The following is a 23,659-nucleotide window of genomic DNA, read 5'->3' on the forward strand; positions in this document are numbered from 1 at the left end:
ATTTGTCATTTCAGGAGTCCTGCTACCCGCACACCTCCACAGGTTCCAAGATGGCGGAGAGAGCGACGTGTCGTATTTTTATATTTCACTCACATTTTCTGAAGAAGATATGAAAAGCAACTGTCATCCTTACGTTAAGTGTGGAAAAGGAATAGAATTTTATTTCATGCCAGCTGTGAAAATAACATTCAAAAAACATGCCAACAATGAGAAAAGGGAAATCAAACTGTTCAGTCATGAATTCAGCCCAGTGTGTACTTATTAGGGAGGAAAGGAGAAGTGAGAAGAAAATGTGAGAAGGAACATTCTGGAGCTCATTTTACTCTGTCCAAATGGGAGAGCTTGACTTGCCTCCAAGGTGGTAAGCCCTTTAACAAACAGCCTGCAGCTCTGCTCTCTCCTGTGAAACCAGACCCTTCCGTATAGCCTATAGTCTGGCTTCCTTCTCCATAACTTTATTAAAACTGTGCAAAACATCCTCTTTTTTTTTTTTTTCGGTGAAATTCAAACTTTTTTTTTTTTTTTTTAGCCCTCAACTTCCTTATTGTTTCGGCAAAATTTGACCCAACTGGCCTTCCCTTCCTTCTTGAAACACTTCCTTTGGCTTCTTGGGCATAATACTCTGGATCGTTGGCCTCACCTTTGCTGTCTCTTCTTCCTGCTGCCACATTATGAAGGGTGATCCCTGAGGTTCAAAGCTAAACCAATCCACTGTGATGGTATCTGTGTCCTCTGCTGTGAATTTTCACCTTTGATCCTAGCCTTTCTTCCCCGAGCTTCCATTCACTCAGGAAACACTTTTAGAGGGCCTACTTGCTTTCTTTTTTTTTTTTTTTTAACTTTTTTTTTTTTTTTTTAATTTTTGGGACAGAGAGAGACAGAGCATGAACGGGGGAGGGGCAGAGAGAGAGGGAGACACAGAATCAGAAACAGGCTCCAGGCTCTGAGCCATCAGCCCAGAGCCTGACGCAGGGCTCGAACTCACGGACCGCGAGATCGTGACCTGGCTGAAGTCGGGCGCTTAACCGACTGCGCCACCCAGGTGCCCCTTGAGGGCCTACTTGCTTTCAAATGAACACTTGATTAATTAATTGTCTCTACCCTGAGGGAGTGTTCAGGAGGCCGAGTGGGTAACAGGTGAAAGACTGAAGAATGAAGAGAGGTGGGAGCAGACACCTGTACAGATACTTATGTCAGTGCAATAATAGAAATGAGTATTACAGTGTATAACGGGGTTGCGGAGAAGAGACACCTACCCCATCTGGGACTGGGGTGAGGGAACTTACTCATTTTAATTCAACAAACATTCACATTCATTAAATCAACAAATAGTAGCAAGGGCCTACAAATAAAGCCAGGTACTAAGACTGTAAGAATGAGCAAGGCAAGCCTGGTCCTTGTCTTCATGGAGCCTACAGTCTTACCAAGTGGGAGAAAGAGACATTAAATGGGTCATGCAATTTTACAATTGCGACAGGTGCTACTAAGAGGTAAGCACAAAATGCCAGAGAGCGTTTAATAGAGAGATCTAGTAAACTGAGAAATTGACGAGGGCTTTCCTGAGCTGACACTTAAGCTAGACTTCAATGAGGCTTGAAGCTGAGTAGAAAATAGGCAAAGTGAGGAAAGAGTAGTCAGGTATACGATGACTCAGAGGAAGGAGAATTTGCCAAAGGGCTGACTGAATTTGCCAAAGGGCTTTGCCAAAGGGCTAAGATGATGCGCTGAGAGGGGTAGGTACACGGTGATTTGCAGGGCCTTGCAGTTAAATAGTTTAGTCTTTATCTTAAAAAAAAAAAAAGGCCAATAATCCAACAGTTTTTAAATTGGTAGCTGACAAGATCAAATTTCCATTCAGAAAAGGTCAGTTTGGCTACAGAGGGATCATAGACTGGAGAGGGGGCAGGAGCCAATGAGGAGAGAATCTATAGCCACGTCCTAGATGGAAGTTAGGGATGGCTTGGTCTCGGGGGCCACAATAGAGATGGGGAGAAGCAGACGTATTTGAGAAATGTGTAGGAGGCAGAAACTATGGGGCCTGGTGATTGGATGTCAGTGGTGAGGGAAAGGTATAGATAGAAACTTCACAGGAGGAGCTGCTTTTACAAGAAGGTAGAGGGACAATGGCCTAGAAGTGCTGGGATGTTGAGGGCCTAAATGGCATGTGGCCAGGAAGCAGGACCGGGCCATTAAGGAGTCTAGTGGTAACTGTGGCTATGACCCTGGTGCTGCCTGGAGATACCACTCTGCATGCCTCACAGCTTGCCATATCTTGTGACTTAAGTATTTTTTATCTCCATGTTGGGGAGGATTATCAGGGCAGGAGGGGTGCATCTGACCTGGGTTTGAAAGGATGAGTGGGGTTAGCTCAGATGTGTGGAGGAGGAAAGCTTTTCCAGGCAGAGGGAACAGAATGGGAGAAATAGCATAGCGCAGGCAATTCAGAATTGCTAGAGTGGGCGACAGGGTGGAGAGGGGCAAGAGATGATGCTGGAGAGAAGTCAGGGCCAGACCAGGGAAGGACTATAGTGAGTTAGCAAACAGTTTTATTTAATAGAGGGAGAGACGTGGCCATTTTGGGCTTTTGAGGCCATCGCTTAGGCAGCTGTGTGTATGTCAGCCAAGCAAGAAGAAAACCCAGCTGAACACTGAGGAGGTTGTGGAGTGGACGGGTGGACTGAGTGAAGGCCTGAGCTGGGACAGTGGTACAGATGGAGCAGAGGGCAGGGGGGCTAAGGAGCCAGCCCACTGAGAGGGACCTTCCCCCCGCCCCCAGGCTTCTGGAGAAGCTCACTGGCATAGGTGGGGCCACCAGCTGAGACAGAGAACAGAGGAGTAGAAGCAGACCGAGGAGGAAAGACAATAAGTCCAGTTTTTAGCCTGTTTAATTCAAAAGCCACAAGGGTGGAGATTTCTGGAAGGCCACTGAAAAAGCAATGCATCTGAAGTTCAGTACAGTATAGAGGTGAGCATCGGATGGGTGGGTCTGGATGTCCCTACACGCAAGTAGCCATGGCAACTGGGAGAGCTTACACCTAGAAAGCTTAGGCCACTTAGGAAGTATACTTAGTGAGTACAATGGACCCAGGTTGGAGCCCCAGGCTGGTCATTTGTGCACCGTCTCTCAGCTCCCCGTTCACCCTTCTACTGTGCTTCCAGGCTACGGCCAGCCTTCCTTGCCAGATGAAGTCCCACTGACTTCTGCCTGTAGAGCCACTAAAGGGAAACAGGAAGGCATGAAGAAGCAGAATGGACTTTCTTCCTGCTTCTAGTCGTTATCGCAGTCACCCAAGTCACAAAAGTCACAGAGGACGGCCACAGTGCCAGTTTCAGCCTTCTTCATTCACTCCCAGCCCCGGCCGAGGTGCCTCACTCAGAGCTACTAGCATCAGTCAGCTGAGCAGCACAGACAAGGGTCTGAGTACCACGTCACAGAGCAGGGGTTTCCGAGAACTTCTGGTCCCCAGCCTTGGTGGTGAAGGACAACCTCACCTCTTCCTTTGTTCCTCAGCCATTTGGTACAAGTGGGAATTACTGATCCCTCTGTTACTGACTTGGGCGGAATGTTGGGCCCCACCTTTCCCCTTCTTATTCTTTCAGCTTTCCAGTGTTTGTGGAGCCAACAATCTGTATTGAACACTCTGTCTTTGAAAGGTGGTTTTTGTTTTTCTAAATGGATAGAGGGAGACCCTGAAAGGGTCTCAAAGGAGATGGGGAAGGAAGGAGAAGGAAGGCCACAAAAAGAATGGAGAGTGAGAGTGAGGACAGTGTCTCATGGAAACAGTGTAGCAGAGAGCTTCAGGAAGGAAGAAATGATAAACTTTAAAAAATGGAGGAGATGATATGATCCAGCAATACTGCTTCTGTGCAGGTATGTGAAAGAGACGAAAACAGGGTCCCAAAGAGGTATTTGTACACCTATGTCCATAGCACACAATTAGCCAAAGGTGGAAGCAACCCAGATGTCCATTAACATATGAATGGATAAACAAAATGTGGTCTGTCCATACAGTGGAATACAATTCAGTTTAGCAAGGAAGGAAATTCGGACACATGCGACAGCATGGATGAACCTTGAGGACATTATGCTCAGTGAAATAAGCTAGTCACAAAAAGACAAGAGGCATCTAGAGTAGTCAAACTCATGGAAAGTGGAAGGTGTCTTCTAGGGACGGAGGAGAATGTAGGCTTGTTCAGTGGGTACAGAGGTTCAATTTTGTAAGATGGTTACCTAACAATGTGAATATACTTAACACTCTTGAACTTACCCTTAAAAATGGTTACGACAGGGGCACCTGGGTGGCTTAGTTGAGCAGAGAGATCCAGGAAGATTAAAATTATATGTACCAATTAGGAGGGCATTTAAGCTCTATAGGAATGTAGTTTTATTAGCTAGTTGGATGTGGAAGTCAGAATCCAGTGGGTTGAGGAGCAAGTGCGAGGTAAGGATGTGGAGACTGACTCCTCTGAGAAGTTTGGACAAGCAGGGGAAGAGAAGTTGGACAAAGGCTAAGACGATGGTGAGGTCAAGGAGGTCAAGGAGGAGAGGGGGAGGAGGTTTAGAAGCTGAAAGGGGCCAGCAGAGTTGGAGAAGTGACATATGGTGCTGTGAAGAAGCAGAGTCCTGAGGGAGCAGCAGAGGCTGGGACCTGGCCTTGGGCAGAAGGGATGGCTGATTTTCTGTTGTGGGAGGACAAGCAGGGAGGAGGAGTACGTACTGATACATTTACAGATAGCAGGGCGATGGGGAGAGCATGCATGGTGATCTGGGGATTTTCTCTATGAGGTAGGAGGCAACAGAGAGGGGCCCTAGGCAGGGAAAGGATTGAGCGGGGTACTGAGGGCCCAGTTGACATTGGAGATCACAGTATTCTCTGCAAGACCGAGAAATTGTTTTCTGGCAATTAGGTCAGCATGAAGGTGGATTACAACATTAAGCTAAGCTTGGGGTGTTGTCAGAGAGATGCTACAGAGGGATGGGGTGCAAGGGAATCAAAGGTGCTGGTAAGAGCAGGATCTAGAGGATCGGCCATGGAGTCTAGGGTCATTTGGGGAGATGGAGAAACCTGGAGGAAGTAATAAAAGTTTGGAAGAAAAGAAACAGATCAAGAGGCCGATGTTTCCAAAAAGTCAAAGGCATTTGTAATGGGAGTAAGAGAACTGGAAACCTGGGGAACTGGGGAGTCACAGGCAGAAAGTGAGATGTGGAGTGGAGCATTTGTCAGAGACGGTAGGATCAGCGCGATGCAGGAGGAGAAATGCACTGAAGGTCACAGGCCCGTGGAGGGACTGTGTTTATGAGTTAGGATGGAAGGCAAGACTGAGCCAGGTCAGTACAGAACATCTCCAACTGGATGGATGTCTCACTATGACTCCTATTTGTGGGTCCAAAAATCAAACCCTCTGTGAGCCACTCCTTTCAACTGCAAATGCCACATCTCTAGTGCTGGCTTCAGCAGCACACATACTAAAATTGGAATGATACAGAGATTAGCACGGCCCCTGTGCAAATGTGACACACAGATGTAAATGCCACGTCTCTAGATCCATAATGTCATGAAGAAAACATGGGACTGGGAGTTAGGACAGCTGGATTCAAATTCCACACTAACACCTGTTAGCCAGAGACCACAGGTGGTTCTCTCAATGACTCTTATAAAACGTACCTCTGCATGGTTGTTCTAAAGTCCATATTAAATGGGCGTGTCAAAGCACCCAAGTATACAATTAGAAATCTAATAAATGCTCAATAGATAATAGTGGAATCTGAATATGATTCCTTCCTTCATCCCCCGTATTGAATGTATCACCAAGACCCTTCCCTGGCCCTTATGAATTGCTGCCCCTGCTAACTGGTCACATTTTTGTCTCCCTCCTCTTCCCAGTGCTCATCATTCTTACCAATGGCCGCCTGACTTCTCTTTCAAAAACAGCATTGTTATCATATCATGCCCCTGTGTCAGGGTAGTGGAAAGAAGCAATGAACTTCAGGAACGCCTGGGTGACTCAGGCAGTTGAGTGTCTGACTCTTGATTTCGGTTCAGGTCATGACCTCACGCTGCGCTGACAGCTCTGAGCCTCCTTGGGATTCTCCCTCTCCCTCTGTGCTCACGCACATGCTCTCTTGCTCCTACCCTCTCAAAAATAAAATAGAACTTAAAAAATAAAGAGTCTAACAAGCATTTAATTCTCTCATTTTAGGTTCTTGATCTGCTGGAATCTGGGGAGGTGCAGTGTGAACCTGCTCTGTCCCTGTATCTCATACAACTCTCAGGGTACTACAAGGCTCAGATGACAAAAGGGAGGTTCTATAAAATCCAAAGTCCAATATTCTCTGTTCTTTCTCCTTCCTCTTCTCCCTCTCCTGTGTCAAGGTGGGATTTCACAGCCTGACTCCCCAGACTCTCCATGAGTTGGCCTTATTTTATTCCTTCCCTATTCTACTCCCAACTTGGATGTTAATTTTTATTTTCAGATGTGTTAGTTTTTCCCTTCCTATTTGGGCTTCAGGCTCTTTTTTACTTCCTAGGGATGCAACAAAGGCACTTGCTCAGAAGGTCTACTCATTGAGTGAATGAATTTCTCCAAATCACAGCTTTAGAGCTAGAAAGGGCCTTATGGTTCCCTAAGTTTGATGTGCTTATCACTATCCGGAGGTGGCAATGAGGCTTAAACAGATGAGTGGATGATTCCCTTGAGGATGCACAGTGGGCAGGACCAGCCATCCTGGCTGCTGGGCCAGAACTCACCCTTCTGCCTACCATACTAACAGGCCGGCCATCTGTCCACAAGATGGCTTTCTTTGGCATTGTGTGTGCAATGCTAGTCAAATTTCATTGTGTATTAATCAGCACCTTCATGGATGACTCACCAACTGCTCAGAGAACCATACCCCAGGGACTCAATACAAACATTTCCCTAAACCTTGCAATGTTCTAAATCTAATCTCTGCCCTCATTTGCTAGGGACCTTGAATACATTCCTCACCCACCCAGTTTCCTTTCCTCCCCTGACTCACAAGGAATACAAAAGAGTCGGTTCTTATGTACAGTGTTGAGTAGGCATTACACAGTTTTCTGGAATAGAACTCACTTGGATTCTTAACTAAAGTTCATCCCCATATGGATTAACCTCTGGACTGAGAGCATGGTTGCGTAAGAAATGATTCACATAATTTCCTGGCAGAACGTATATAAATTCAAAAAGGTTGCAAGTTGAAGTTGAAGCTATCTACCTGTAAAAAGTTGTTGACTAACATCACCACTAGCACATCAATGGATTTAACAAATATTTTATTAAGTAAGTTTATGTAAGGGAATGTGTGAGGCACTGAAAAGGGTATAAAAATCAATGGCACTTTTCTTGACCTTATAGAGGTTTATTGCGTTTGAAAGAGGAGATGGAATGTGTGCAACAGTTACTAAGTGAGAGGTAAAAAGTGCCCAGGGACACGTGTATGGAAGTGTGGTGGACCCAGAGTCCAGGGAAGCATTTCAGGCAGGGAAAAGTTAGGAAGGTAGCAGGTGTAGCAGGTATCATTTTATCTGAGCCTTGAAAGATAGCTGGAGGAGTTTTTTTTTTCCTTGTTTCTTTTCATAGACTTTATTTTTTTAAGAGCAGAGTTAGGCTCGCGGCAAAATTGAAAGGAAGGTACAAGGAGTTCCTATATATGCCCATCCCTTCACACGCACAGCTTGCCCCATTATCAACATTGCACCCCAGTGTGGTGCATTTGTTACAGTCAATGAATCTGCGTGTACATCGACACATCACAATCACCCGAAGTCCATAGTTTGCATTAGGGTTCATGCTTCGTGTGCATATTCTGTGGACTAGGAAACATGTGTAACATGTATCCACCATTATAGTACCACACAGAGTACTTTTGCTGCCCTAAAAATCCTCCGTGCTCTGCCCATTCATCCCTCTCCTTCCCCGGCCACCTCGGCAACCACTGATCTTTTGATGGTTTCCAAAGTTTTGCCTTTTTGAGGATGCCGTATAATTGGAATCATACAGGGTGTAGTCTTTTCAGATTGGCTTCTTTCACTTAGTAACATGCATTTGAGTTTCTTCCATGCTATTCATGGCTTGATAGCTTGTTTATTTTTAGTGCTGGATAATATTCCATTGTCTGGATGCACCAGTTTATTTATCCAGTCACCCACCGAAGAACGTCTTAGTTGCTTCCAAGTTTGGGCGATTATAAATAGAACTGCTATAAGCATCTGTGTGCAGATTTTTGTGTGGATGACTGCCAAGATCTTAACAGGTAGACATGCATTGCAGACAGAGGTGAGTTTGAAGTCTTAGAGCCTGTTGCACTGGCAGGAATTTAGAGTCTGAGAATGTAAGACCAGACTGGCAGGTTGGGGAGCAAACGTGGAAGTCTTGAATACCATGCTAAGTAATTTTGTCTTTGTTCTGTGAGCAATAGAGAGTTATTAAAAATGTTGAGGGTAGGGGAGTAAGAGGGAACAGTAGTGACATGATCAAAATGTGCTTTACAAGTATCATTTATTTATTTTTTATTTTTTATTTTTTGATGTCTGATCTTATTTATTTGTTCCTCTTACAACCCTCTCATTTTTGACTGGACTCAGACTTTGAGGTAGAAGCTCTCAGAGAAGACAGCCTCCATCTCTTGGCAATCTGTCCCTGGTGCTTTTCTTTGGCCTCCTTCATTCTTTTGGCCAAAAGCTTAGCATCTTCTGCAGCTTCTTCCTTTTCTTCATGTGCTGTTTCTTCAAAGCAATGCGCCGACGAAGTTTGTGTTGGAGGACACGTGGAGTAACGAGATGCTGAATCTTGGGCGCTTTGGTTCGAGGTTTCTTACCTTCTTTGTTTAGGGGCTTTCCCACAACATACTGGTGGACATCATCTTCCTCCGAGAGACTGAAAAGCTTGCGGATTCTGCTAGCTCTTTGGAGCCCCAGGCGACGAGGCACAGTAGTATCAATGAGTCCAAGAATATCCTTCTCCCCTTTTTTCACGATGACCAAGTTGAGAACGCTGAGACTGGCTCCACAATGCAACCTCGAATAGATTTGCACTTTCTTTCTCCAGTCCTCCGTGGTCGGTAGCAGGAATGCCCCTTACTCCGCAGTAAGCGGACACGGCCATGGGTCAAGACACCGCTTCGTGGGGAAGACTTGTTTGTCATTGCCACCACTGATGCGGACCCCGTAACCCTTCCATTCTTCCCCTAAAGCATCAGCAGCAACTTCTGTGGCCATTCGCTTCTCATAATGGCATGAAGTTTGCATTCATCGTCCACTGCAATGGGTTTCTGGCAGCCAGTAGCTGGGAAAGAGATGTTCAGCTTCATCGTGAGGCTGCCTACTGCCTCCGAGGCACCACGAAAAAGAGCTAGAGGTAATATCAGAGGTGATATCAGAAACCGGGTGACCAGTTAAGAGGGTAGAGCAATAGCCTAGACTAATTAAACTATTAAGAGGGCCTAACCCAGGACAATGAGCTGGGAATGGAAAGGAAAGGGTACAGGATAGAGTCTTGCAATTCTGAGAGGAAGAGGGAGGAGTTATTATAAAGTTTTAAGACTAGTTGGCTTAAAAAAAAAAAAAAAGATGTTAAGAAAAAGGAAAGTTATCTTTTTTTTTTTTTTTTTTTTTTTTGTCAAGCAGAGTCCCGGAAACAAGAGAGTCTTAGAAATACAAACCACCAGCTTGATGGAGAGCAGCTTAGCTGTTCTGTGAGCATTGCATGCTCCTGAGCTGAAGGCCAGGCCAGAAGGAAGAGGTAAGGTGTGGGGAGCTCTGCCTTTGGAAACAGAGGCTGGAAGCCCCTTCAGTCTATGACCTTTTGAATTCTATAAACTATACGTTGTTTATTTATAGTGAACTAATGTTTCCTGTGCCATGGGAGTCACTATAAAACCCTTCCTCGGGGGGTGCCTGGTGGCTTAGTTGGTTAAGCGACCCGACTTCAGCTCAGGTCACGATCTCACAGTTTGTGGGTTCAAGCCCCACATCAGGCTCTGTGTTGACAGCTTGGAGCCTGGAGCCTGCTTCGGATTCTGCGTCTCCCTTTCTCTCTACCCCTCCCCTGCTACATTCTGTCTCTCTCTCAAAAGAAAAAAAAAGAACCAGAAACGTTAAAAAAAAATTAAAAACAAAAACCAAAAAACCCTACCTAAGAAAGCGGATTCAGTTTTCTTTGAACCCTGGGATGAAGAGGGGACACGTGGCTTCATCTCTGGAGTTTGCAGCAACGATGGAAGGAGATTCCAGCATCGGAGTTGGCTCAGAAAAGAAAGAGCCTTGGGGGCTGGGTAGTAGAAAGGTCTGTGAGGCTTCCTGACCTGGGAGGTAGGTATGTTTAGCAAGCATTGAGAAACCATGAGGAAAAGCATACTTGGTGTGTGAAGAGGTGAAGGGTTCCATTATGGACAACTTGAGTTTGAGGTGCTGGCTCTGTGAGGCCAGTCTAGTCTTTGCGGGGGGCAGACCTGGACTGTTGGGCTCAGTGGTTGAAATCAAGCTAGGGACAAAGGAAAATAAGCGCGGAGTTGGGAGGGGTAGTCTGAGTGTGTGAATGACATGACCTCTCATCCAATCAGAGACAGAGGGTTTGCCCAACGCCCTTGCTGACTCAGGCTAAGTTGATTTGTCAAGATGGTGTCCTGGGTTAGGGAGGAATAGCCTGGCATCCCGAGCACTGGCATAGGTTTCCTTGAAGAAGAAATGCTTTGGCTGAACTAGATGTTCCAGTGATTTAGTTGTAGGAACAAATCTCCACATTTGCAGTGGAGAAAAGCTTCAGAGCCAGTCAGTTGATTGCTCTCAGAGAGGTAGTGCTTACATTCTAGGGAAGGAATTAATCTGTCTTGTTAGAGGTTAAGCTTGCCTGTGGTCATTGCATATGCCTACCTCTGACTTCTCTAAGGGCAGCAAATACTCATTCAGAAAGTGGACTTGAAAGCAACAGGTGAGGGAAGAGGCAAAGCCAGCCTACGAAGTATCACCCATAAAGATAACATGTTCCCAGGCACCCCACCCCTCACCCCCTTCCCTGCCACCCCTTACTTGTTTAGACATAATCCCTTCCGTTGATGGGTTGGCTTTTAATTCAGGTTACTCTTCTTTCCTGCTTCCTCCCGTTCTCTTGAATACTCCCTTAAAGGTCTTTTCTATGCAGGAAGGCCTCTCCTGTATGCAATAGACTTCTTTTTTCTCCTTCTGTCGCTTCATTCTTCCCTCAATTTACCAAAAATCTGTTCCCTGCAGAATACTCTGCTAAATGCCTTTGGCTTTACGTGATCGTTTAAAGACATAATTCTTGACCCCAAGGACTTTGAAGTCAAATAAAGGAAACAAGATTACCACAAATGTGGAAGAAACTGGAAAGTACCATAATATATGGTGGAACAATATGGAGGAAGTTCAAAAGATTGTTTCTGCAGTAGAGATGGGGAAGACTTCCTGGAGGAGGGGGCATTTGCATCGAGTCTTGGAAAGTGGAGACAATTTAAAATAAAATGGAGCATTTTATTTGTGTTATGTCAAATGTATACACTTAACAACGATCCTGTTTCTCAGTCTCATTTCAGAGGACATAAATCACAGGAAAGGGATTTGTAAAAGGAAAGCTAGTGGTAAATAAGCAGACCACAGAGAACTGCCCAGTTGTCAGCTGTCCGTTTAGATAACTGTCTGGTGGTGGTGTAAGAGAAAGAATATAAATATCACTCTGAGGGATGGATGGACCCAATTGCCCTTACTTTTATTTAATATACCTTCCAAAGCTGAAATTTTAGATTTTGTCATACTTATGGATGATAAAATGGTGGATTTCTCCTATCCCTATGATGCAGAGGAGGAAGCTGGATTTATTACAACCGAGGCCACACAGAGGAATGAAAGTGGTAAGTCTGGATGACAACAGATAATCAATCCGTGACAAAGTTTTCACTGTCTGTGATGGAGTGAGAAAAATAAGGAGGCTGCGATGAATTTTTTAATAAACTGAATGTATTAAGCACAAGGATTATCTTTTCTCCAGAGATTAAATTCCTGGTCTTAAAATGGCTTGTTAAAATGACGTGATGGTGATAGTTGGAAGGATGGGGGTATTAAGAATAAAAAAACTCCTTCCTTGTCAAAATAAAAGGCTTCTAACCTTATGAAGATTCCACAGAAACACACTGGAGACACGGGAATTTTACTGGCCTAGGAAATCTTAAAACTAAGTGCTCAAACTGATAACCTTGCTGCTTTAAGGAGCAGAAGGTGGTTTTTTTGTTGTTGTTGTTTGTTTTGCATACAGAATAAAATAAGAGTGGAAAGGAACACAGAGATCATCTCCTTTGTGCAAGCTCCTCATTTCACACATGAGGAATCTGCAGCCCAGAAACATCAAGCAGTTTGCCCAAAGTCACTTGTCCTTGTATTTTTATATTTTCAAGTAGCCCTATTTATAGTGTTTCTGATTTGTAAGTGCTCATGATAAAAAAAAAAAAAAAAGTCAATGAGCTCTTATCAGACAGGGTATTTATAATAATCTCAAATTACATATAGTAAATTTTAGGAAATTTTTGACACTGATTCCTCTGAATCTGTGCTACTATTTATAAGTACTCACGAGATAATTGTGTTTTATTGTTCTGCACTCAAGAAGGATCTTGAGAGCTTATAAGACTAGGCAAAGCATTGACCTGTCAAAATGCCCTCCCCGTGCTTTCTCACCTGTAGAAAAGCAAAGCATTCATGCCACTCATTAACTACTCTGCCCTCATAATTATTACACAAAGGGCGATATGACCTGCCCCATGGGCTTCAAAGTTTGTTGATTCATTTGATTGGAATTTACTCACTGCCCACCCTGTGTTACACACAGTGCCAGTTTACAATGGGGATCAGTAAGACCATCCTTGTCATCCAGGAGGTGAAAATCTAACGGAGGAGTCTCAGTAGCAGATTATAGATGATGTGGGAGGTTCCAGAGGCTGCCATTCTATGTGTTTGCACTGAGGAATGTGACTCCATGAAGATGACATTTCAGGGACATCTGTCAAAGGTGTACAAAGCAGATGGGATGGAGAGGACCCAAGAGTAAGGGTTGTCATAATCAGCATGTGATTACTGAACACCTGCCCTGGCTAAGCACAGAAGAAGGGGGGACGTGAGACTTTTCAAGGAAATGGTGTCTAGAAATTGATGACTTCTGGGATAAGGGATACAAAGAAGGAGAGTAAGTCAAAGATGCCCCAAGTTTTGGAATTTTGAGTGCCTGTGAAACTGGTGACAGCATTAGACAAGGCAGGAGTTAGGAAGGAAGCTTCTACCTTGAGGGTAGAGGGGAGGAAACTCTTTGGGTCCCAGTATTGCTTGCTTCTTCTTATTGTGAATGTGTCTGTACTTTCAGGATTCTGTATGTCAGTGAATTCTTACACTAGGCAATGCATGATGTTAACAGTAGCTTCTTATTTTATTAGTAATAGATCATTACATCATAGAGAAGCAAAATAATCTGTTGTAAATTCTGCATTTTTCTTTTTTGACTGCCTGCATCAGGAATAGGCAAGGTGTGCATTTGTTTTGGCTAGTGGGAGAGACATACAGCCTGAGTGGAGGCAGAAACCTTTGCAGCATCCCTGTCTTCTTCTAGAATGAGGGTAGTTCGTGTCTCTAGTTCTATTCTTGGACATGAACAGCTGGAAATTTGGGTGAGGACTGCCTCTTCAAGCCGGAAGGCACATGAATTGGAACAGACCTCTAACAACAACTTTGACCGTGCTCTGACTTTTGACTGAAGAGGTATTGGGCCTGTTCCCAGATTTTAGGCCTGGAATATCAACACCCTGCAAAGTAAAGCCAAAATGTGACTATACTTCTGTCTCACCAGCAGGTATTTGACCCTGATAATCAGGCTACATTCAGGCTTTAAACCATAGGCAATTCCTAGTTCACTATGCAATTCTATAACTCTTTGATGTATCTTCAGTGTTCTAGTATAAAGAGAGGACGAACGGGGCGCCTGGGTGGCGCAGTCGGTTAAGCATCCGACTTCAGCCAGGTCACGATCTCACAGTCCGTGAGTTCGAGCCCCGCGTCGGGCTCTGGGCTGATGGCTCAGAGCCTGGAGCCTGTTTCCGATTCTGTGTCTCCCTCTCTCTCTGTCCCTCCCCCGTTCATGCTCTGTCTCTCTCTGTCCCAAAAATAAATAAACGTTGAAAAAAAAAAAAAAAAAGAGAGGATGAACAATATAAACCTGCATTTATGACAATGCAGAATATATTGTTCCTAATTTTTGAGGCCCTTAAACCTAGTAAACAAGGTTCCACAAAAAATACATTAGCTAAGCTGAAAGGTATTTGCTTTCACTTTTACCAGCATCTACCCCACTGCACTGACCTGTGAACAGTGTTTTCAATATATTGTAACTTTTGTCTCCTATAATGCTTTCTTTTATGGGAAACCCTACCCCCAGGGAATAACTCTACGAATTTGTTCTGTCTATTTTATAAAACAGTGGTATACTGGATGGGTATCTTCAAACTGCACAGTGATAATGCTTGAAATTTATGGGGTGAGAAGTTTGAAGGTAGCTGCTGAACCCTGCTTGAAGTCACCGTAGGAAAAGTGAATGTCAGTAAAAAGTAAATGTCAAAAGCAACCAGCAACTTAGGGACCCACATAACTGGAAGAGAACCCCCACCTCTTTATGTTTTTGTTTTTCAACCCAAGAACCGCATAACCCATGACATAATTTGTCTTGACATTTCACGTTGCTTCTCTAGATAGTGTGTCAAAACAAATTGGTTTGTCTCTTCCAAGTTGGGGATATTGTAGAATCATTTCGGAACAATTAATACTGTAGTTATTTGGGGACATTCATGTTAGGAGCTAAACCTTCGGTATGTAGGTGAAAAGCTAATGTTTCTGACTTGGATAGGATCTTTAATCTCTGAGAAGGACATTCTGCACCTAGCACTTATGGGTAATAAACAGGATGCTAACTTACAAAGTAACATGCTGATAAACTAGAGTGAAAGAAGCAAATATCCGGCACCATGATCATACTGTTGGTATAGCCACAAGATTTACTGACAGATGGAAAAAATCTTGGGACTATTCTTTGGGCACTTAAAAAATTAGTATAATGGAGGGGTAGCTGGGAGGCTCAGTTGGTTAAGCATCTGACTTGATGCTCAGGTCACGATCTCCCAGTTTGTGAGTTCGAGCCCCGCGTCGGGCTTTGTGCTGACCGCTCAGAGCCTGGAGCCTGCTTCAGATTCTGTGTCTCCTTCTCTCTCTGCCGCTCCCCTGCTCACACTCTGTCTCTTTTCTCTCTCAAAAATAAATACACCTTATAAAAAATTTTTTTTAATTAGTATAACTTAGCAAGTGACTGTCTAGCAGTATCTTGAATTCCTACCTGGAGGAAGCCCTTTGGTTTTTCTCAGCTACCTTCTAGCTTTGGACTAATCTCTGGGTCTCAATTTTCTTAACTATGAATAGAACTTTAGATCTTCCCTCTGCTGGACAGTGGGAAGTGACTGTTAATGGTATGGGATGTCTTTTGGGGGTAACGAAAACGTTCTAAATTTGATTTTGGTGATGGCTTAGACTGTATTTAGAGATAGGACCTTTTTTTAAAAATATAATTTATTATCATGTTGGTTTTTTAAAAAAAATTTAATGTTTATTTATTTTTGAGAAGGAGAGAGAGAGGAGAGACACCCCATGAGCAGGGGAGGGGCAGAGAAAATCTGTGGTACCTTGTTATGTATTGCAGCTGAAAAGGCGGGCCTACGCCGGCCGACTCCATCTTGTTCTGTGTTGTTCACCTTGACCACACCTCCTCCCCTTGAGTAACCCCCCCCCTCACCTGCCTAACAGGACTCGGACCCTTCCCCAGGACCCTTCCCCAGCCAATCGGCTGAGGCTATAGCCATTACCTCACCAACTGTCCCCAGGCCCCAATAAAACCTTTGTCCTTTTGAAACTCGCTCTCTTTCCCTGGTATCTCACCGCTGCGTCGGTGCAGGTAGGGGATTGAGCTCGAGCTAGCTCGAATAGAGGCTCTTTGCTTTTGCATTGGACTCGGCTCCCTGGTGGTCTTTGGGGATCACGAATTCTGGGCATAACACAGTCTGCAATGGTCACTTTGATGTATCAAGTTCGTTGACCACAACACCCTTATATTTGGTTAAACGTTATTTTGAACATTCCTCCGAAGGTGTTTTTTGGATGAGATTGCGCTCAAATCAGTAGACTTTGAGTACCCTCCCTAATGTGAGTGGGCCTCATCCAATCAAGAGAAGGCTTGAGTATGACAAAGCCTGACCTCCCCGCCCACGGAGGGAGAAGGAATTGTGTCAGACGACTGCCTTTTGGTTGTAATTCTTCCCTGGGTCTCCAGCCTGCTTGCCCACTCTGCAGATTTTCCACCTGCCCCTCCACGATCATGTACGCCAATTCCCTAAACTTAATCAATAAATCAGTCTCTCTCTCTCTCTCCTTCCTCTCCTCCACTCTTCACACACACGCGCGCGCGCACACACACACGCACACACACTGTTGTTTCTTTGGAGAATCCTAACTAATACATTGCCCTAGCAAACTCGTACCATATGTTTATTGTATCTCAATAAGGCTATTAAAAAAAACTTAGAAGGCTACATTCAAAATATTAAGAATTATTTGGTGGTAGGATTTGGAGTGTTTTAGGTTTATTTTTTGTTTAGCTTATTCGGACCTGTGATTTTTTTGTGACCATGTTGTAGAGGCCACTTTTAGGCAACAGGCTTGAGTAATGGAAACTTGAGCAAGGTGGTAGGGGCCATAGTAACCACCGTGCTGAATGCAAATAGACTCATTAAGCTACCCACCTTGAAATAGCCATAGGCCCTAACTAACCAGTGGGCTACTTACGATTAGGCGCAGTTTCCAAAAAAGGGATAATTCCATACATTCCTATACTTCCCTCATCCTGCCTGATAACTGTGGCCCCTCACCCCTGCCTCCCTGCAGACAGTCTCTCCTTAGCTGTCCTGTCGTGGCTGTCCTGTCTGCTGCTCCCTGGCAGTGTATTCAATTAACTTTTATCTCTTTTGTTCTGCCTTGGGTGAATTCTTTCACTGCCTGCACCGCAGGCCCCCATACAATCAGAGCCCCCCACACATGTTATGTGTATAATAATTTAAGAAAAGATTTCCATTAAGAAGAATGTTTAGAAGTAAGGTTAGGGGCGCCTGGGTGGCTCAGTTGGTTAAGCTCCCAACTTCGACTCAGGTCATGGTCTGGCAGTCCGTGAATTTGAACCCTGCATCCGGCTCTGTGCTGAGAGCTCAGAGCCTGAAACCTGCTTCGGATTCTGTGTCTCCCTCTCTCTCTGCCTCTCTGTCACTCATGTTCTCTCTCTCTCTCAAAAATGAATAAACATTTAAAAATTTTTGAAAAAAAAGAAGCAAGGTTAGATAACACAGAACCCTGAGAACGTAAGGATATGGTGGGATGCATCATAATACCACTTACTATGAGGACTTGGATAAGAGCAAATCAAATTACATCTACTACAGTGAGAAAACCTCAGCATACAATAGAGTTAGCTTGCAATACAGCCGCTAAGGTTGCTCCCTGGAGTATGAGTAATAAAGGAATTGTATTTTTCCTACCAACTCTCTTTTTCTGTCTCTTTCGGTTATTCTTTCATTCAATCAGCTAGCAAGCCTTTACTGAAGACCAACTGTGTCCAAGGAGTGCATGAAAAACCAGAGATTGAAAACAAACAAAATAGACTCATTTTGCACTACTGTGGAGGAGACGACATGGTACAATGTGATAAGGGCTTCAATGCGGTTGGAGTCTGTGCACATGGGAGGGGCTGCTGGCTCCAGAGAGATGGGGACGAGATGAGGCCTTTCAATGTTAATTATTATTATTATTTAATACTTATTTATTTTTGAGAGAGAGAGAGAATGGAGGAGGGGCAGAGAGAAGGAGACACAGAATCCAAAGCAGGCTCCAGGCTCTGAGCTATCAGCTCATAGCCTGATGCAGGGCTCGAACTCACAAACCGTGAGATCATGATCCGAGCCGAAGTCAGAGGCTTAACCGACTGAGCCACCCAGGCTCCCCTAAGGTTAATTATTCTTATTCCATTTTTTCGTTGAATGAATGCAGGTCTGATGAGGTTAAATAATTTGCCCACATCTCTCAGGAAGGAGAAGAAAGGGATATGAAGTCCATGTTCTTTCCACTGTGCAGTGTTCTGTGTCTCTAATGCGTTGTCATGTGGGCAAGGAACCAAGCAGAATACATTGGAATATAATCAATTTGTTTTTTACTTTGAAGGACCCAGCTTTATAAATTTTAATGAGTCTCCGTCTTACTTACCCTGTCCTCCTCTTCCATCAATTCTCATAATTGCTAATAATGGGAACAACAACAGCTAACATATATTGTTTCCTATGTGTCAGATGCTATCGTCAGTGCTTAGCATAGGTTCTCTTAATCACTCTGCATTATAGCCTGATGAGGCGGGCTGTGGTATTGTCCCTATTTAATAGACAGAGGAACTGAGGCTTTGATGTTAAGTGGCAAAGCTGGGATGTGATCCCAGATCTGATTCTAAGGACAAGTTTTTAACCGTTTTCATGCAGTCCTCAAAACCAGACAACTGACAGCTTAAAAACTCCTTGCCAGTTGCCAAATTTTTGAATTAGAAGAAAATCCTGGAATGTAATGGATCTTCCAGATCACATAGGAATGATGGAGAATTTGTCTTCAGTTTCTGAAGAGGAGTTCCTGAAGGGAGTTTCAGTGATTCTATTTCATCTAGAATATTACTGTGTTGCTGTATTCATCACTGGTCCACACTGAGGTTCTGGACTCTGAGTTGCTCTGAGAGACAGACATTGCTCTGCTATGGTGTTTGGATTTGGGACCAAGGGGACCAAAACGGACCCTTCTGCAGATGCTTTCCGGACAGCAGCTCTGGGGTTCCACTCCACAGAAGCCACCACTGCTCACTCTCTTGCTCTCTTCCCTTGAAGGCCTGGACTCTCTATGAAACAAACCAGGCAAGATCCACAAGGAGCCTCTGGAGGGAATTCGTAAGGGATGGAAGAAAAGACAAGCTGCACTTCCTTGGACAGTTCTGCCCTGGCTGCCTGTTGACTGTGATGCTCTTTTCCTGACTCAAGGTGGAAGTGAGCTCATGTGAGAGGGAGGCACAGAGGTCCCTGTGGCTCTGGGGAGTGGAGAAGTCAAGGCAGAGATGACTTTTGGAGTGGTGATTGCTTACTGTGAAAGCCTTCACCCCCTCACCTGTGTGCCAGGGTGCCAGGGAACTCAGGAATGCAAGCCCACGTGGACTGGGGCTAACTGACCCAAGCTTCAGAGCTCAAGATGATATGACCTCCAGAGGCAAGGTGGGGATGCGACGAGCCCTCCAAGAAGCACTCGCACAGGCTGCAGCAGAAGCCGTGGCAGAAGCTCCTTAGAGCCCTGGTCCCTTCTGGTGGAGCATGGGTATGTACCTCTTAGAGTGGGGACGGTGAGTGAGGAAGGGACCTCCTCTCTCAAACCCCTGGTTGCTCACATGTCTATGGATCATCATGGTACCATGCCCTCTGCCATGATTTGGCGCCCTTATCTAAGGGCAGGCAGAGGGCTCAGGAATCTGTGGGAGGATTTATCACATGCTGGCAGGGAGATGGAAGGGTGGATGGTGCCGGGCCCAGATCTAGCAAGCTGTAGTCGCCTGGGCACAGCATGGGACACTTGGGAGCTCATATTGAGCACCAAGAACTGTGATGGCTCTGGACAGTGGGGGCTCCACCCACAGAGGGACAGTGAGGATGTGGCTTCCAGGAAGACCAAAGCCTCTGGTGGGGGAGGTCATTATAACCAGAGAAGGTAAATGCTCAGCACCCAAGGCCTGAAAAAGGAGCACTAGAGAGAGCAGCCTATGACGTCATCTGTGCCTGGGGCAAGGACACGGTGTAGACTTGCTCTGATTTGACTGTGAGAGAAGGGTTTGGACTGATAAGGATCTGAAGGCTCTGTTTGTTAATGACCCATGGCACCTCAGGCTTTCAAAAGATCTTTTTTGGCTATCACTTGGAGACTTTAGTGTCTATTTAATACAGCAGGTGGGGGTTAAACCAGATGAAAGATTATGAGGCAGTCCCAATAAATGGAATGATTTATCCCTAAAAAAGAGCATTTATGGAATCTGATTAACCTTTGCGAGTCTGCTGCATTTTCACAAAATTTAAATGAGGGTTTGCAACGGTCAGTGTAGTGGACACATGGAGTCTTGGTACGCATTTGTTCAGTGAATCACCAATCAGTTCAATCCAAATCCAAATCCATACAAATCAGTTCAATTCAACAAATATTTGTTAGAGGGCTAACAAGTGCCTCCATGGGGATTAGAGTCTAGTTCTTTAACTTTCTCACTGTGACACAGTAAGATAATGTATTTTATGTTGTGACTCAATACACTCAATATAGCCCCCCAACAACTGCAACAAAAACTTGTCTTAACTGGGTGAAATGCATTCTGATATTTTCTATTATATATATATATATATATATATATATATATATATATATATATATATATTTGTTTCTTTGTTTTGTTTTTTTGTTGTTGTTTTCCTATCCTACTTCTTTTAAAAAAGCTGTTTAAGACTCACTGAGTCGATTTTGTGACCTGTTAATGAGTCACAATCTGCAGTTTGGAAAAACAGTAGTTGCTACATCAAGTTACTGAATTTCTAATTTCATGGTCATTGAGCTAAAAGTTGAGAGGGGGAATTCAGAAGCTGGTGATTATAAGAAGATGCCTCCTCACCTCCTAGTGTCACATAAAAGTGTTTGTCAGGGGAGACAAGTGGCCAACAGGCAAAAAAGTGAGTGATTTCCCAGGAAATTGGGAAATAAGATTTCTTTCCTTTGGCTATCTTCCCTTAAACTAGAGATCATGATAGGATGAACAAATCTGTCATCCTTGAAAACAGAAAGATTTCCCCCTACTAACAAATCTTTAATTAAAAAGCTTATAACAGGGGCGCCTGTGTGGCTCAATTGGTTAGGCTTAGGTGGCTGACTCATGATTTCAGCTCAGGTCCTGATCTCATGGCTCTTGAGACTGAGCCCCATGTGGGCTTGGCTTTCTCTCTCTCCCTCTCTCTCTTTCTCCCCACTAAAATAAATAAAATTAGAAGAAAAAAAAAAGCTTATAACCTATGCAGTTCTTAACATCTGAACGAACCCCCTGAAAATACTATCAATCCAGAAAATGCTGGTTCTGGACAAGGTCCCTGATTGATGTTAATGACTCATAGTCATAGAATTTTGACTCTACCCCACCAAGAGCTGACTATTCCTGCCTTTCTCTCCTCTTCACGTCTATCATTTCTTTTATAGAACCCGAGAAATCCTCTTCTTCTACATTATCGGCTTACAAATCTGTCTCTGTCCCAGATTATACACTCTTGGTAGACAAAGATGGCTTCTTCTCCATCTTCATATTCTCAGAATGGGGCACAAAGTAAGTGCTCTGCGTATGTTTGTGGAATGATTGTAGATGCTGGTTCAAAGTGGTTGCAAAGGTATTAATAGGGGAAAATACAGATTAGTTAATTTATTGAAGAAAAATAAGCTACAAAAGGAGACAGAGTGGACTTTCTGAAAAACAGCTTGAAATTCTAAGTGATCAGGACTCAAATAAGGTCAGGATGAGGGCACGGTACAAGGATTCCTACATAGGAAGCATACACAGTACACTTACACGTTCTCATTTGGGATTTTGAATCATAGGCCTCAGATCTGTGAGCAATCCCAAGCAATCATCTAATCCAGCTTTTTACCTTTAAGGAGTTGTGGGGTGTTTTTAATAAAGCAAACATAGCAAAAATTTGAGACTGATACAAGTTTCATCTTAATGATTATGATGTATCTGAGAGTTCTGTAACTGACGAAAGATAACCGGCAACAAAGGACAGAGAGCAGTGCTTCACAGCCCTACAGATTACTTTTATCAAGTAGAAGGTCCATGCATCAGACCCTGTTACCAATGGCACATCCACTCCTCTCTTTACTTGCTAAAAAAAATTCTTGATATTTTTCCTGGTAGTAACGTGCCTTGGTCCTGTTGATGATTCATTACTGGCCTAATTATGTAATCCATCTTTCCTTTGCCAGATACTTGATTTTCTTGCCTCTCTTGCAATTGAAAGGAAGTGTTCATGTGGCTAGTTTGGGCCAAAGAGGAAGTGTGCTGAGGGACTTCTGGTAAGGATTTTGCTTCTCCAATAAAAGAGAAAGATGCGCGGCTGCTACTGCTCTTTCCCATTCATCCAGCCTTGAATGCGAATGATACCTGGAGATGTGATCACAGTCCCAGACAAGCAGATGAGGCACGCATGTAATGACAATGGCAGAGTAAGTACAAAGGTTAAAGAGGACTGAGGTCCCTGGTGGCAGGCCAGAGCAGCTGAACCAATGCTAATAACCTCAATGTGAATGTTTGTGTTATGCAAACAAATGAAACAAAACAAAAATAACTCTTGTTTGTTTCCCACAAGTGGGTTGAATATCTTGTTACTTCAAGCTGAAAGCACTCCTAATTTCTGTGGCCTATTGATATGGGGTACATCAATGACTAGACCTTTTTAGTCCTATCACAATAAATAAACAAACAAACAAAAACTTAGAACAAATAGAAAAAAAATTGTATTTATTTTAATGAAATGCTAATAAGGGAATTTGGGGTTTATAAAGGTCTTTCATTTATACTGATAGTGCCCACAGATCAATCTGAAAATATACATGGATCATCCTTTAAGGATCATTGAAATGCACACTGAAAAAAATAAGAATCATGGAAAAAGGAACTGATGGTTACTGTGTTTGCCACTGGCCTGGCCCTGCACCACATGTCTTCACATTTAATCCTCACAAATCTCACAAGAGATTTTTTCCATTTTATGAATGATCTACCTGAGCTTTACCGATGTTAAAATAGCTCACCCAAGTTCACACAGTGAATCTTAGAGCCAGGAATTAGGCATAGGGAATTATTTTAATGATCTCCAAATGACTAAAATTTTCTTCATTTGCACTAAATTGAAGAGGGTCTGAGTTAGAGGAAAAAGTTAAATAATATGTAAAGAAAATGGATTTTGATTACTTAGAAGTATGTATAGTACCTCAATGAAGGTAATAAAAATCTTAGCAGATTACCTTATGAACCTTGCTTTAATAAATAGATTAAGAGGGGCGCCTGAGCGGCTCAGTTAGTTAAGCGTCTGATTTTGGCTCAGGTCATGATCTCACAGCTCTTGAGTTCAAGCCCTGCATCGGGTTCTGTGCTGACAGCTCGGAGCCTGGAACCTGCTTCGGATTCTGTGTCTCCCTCTCTCTGTGCCCCTCCCCTGCTTGTGCTCTGACCTTATCTCTCTCTCAAAAATAAATAAGCATTAAAAAAATATATATTTTAAAAAAATGAGTAGATTAAGACTTGTTTCTTAATAGTACCCCAGTTTTTTTTGGCAAAGGGTATACCTAACATACATAAAGGTGCTCAAAAAATATTTGAGCTTTTAAGATATTTAAAGTTTCCCCCCAATTGGGGCACCTGGGTGGCTCAGTTAGTTGGGCATCTGACTTCGGCTCAGGTCATG

General features: G+C 43.8%; 2 pseudogenes; one reads left to right on the forward strand and one right to left on the reverse strand.

Moving 5' to 3' along the window:
* The first annotated feature begins 5,443 nt into the window (after positions 1-5,443).
* On the forward strand, positions 5,444-5,542 carry LOC121033278 (uncharacterized; annotated as a pseudogene).
* Positions 5,543-8,538: 2,996 nt separating this feature from the next.
* LOC121032636 (40S ribosomal protein S6-like) lies at positions 8,539-9,368 on the reverse strand (annotated as a pseudogene).
* Positions 9,369-23,659: the final 14,291 nt, after the last annotated feature.

This window comes from Herpailurus yagouaroundi, unplaced genomic scaffold (genome assembly GCF_014898765.1).
Source record: "Herpailurus yagouaroundi ecotype Mexico unplaced genomic scaffold, PumYag 142, whole genome shotgun sequence".
Classification (NCBI taxonomy): Eukaryota; Metazoa; Chordata; class Mammalia; order Carnivora; family Felidae; genus Herpailurus; species Herpailurus yagouaroundi.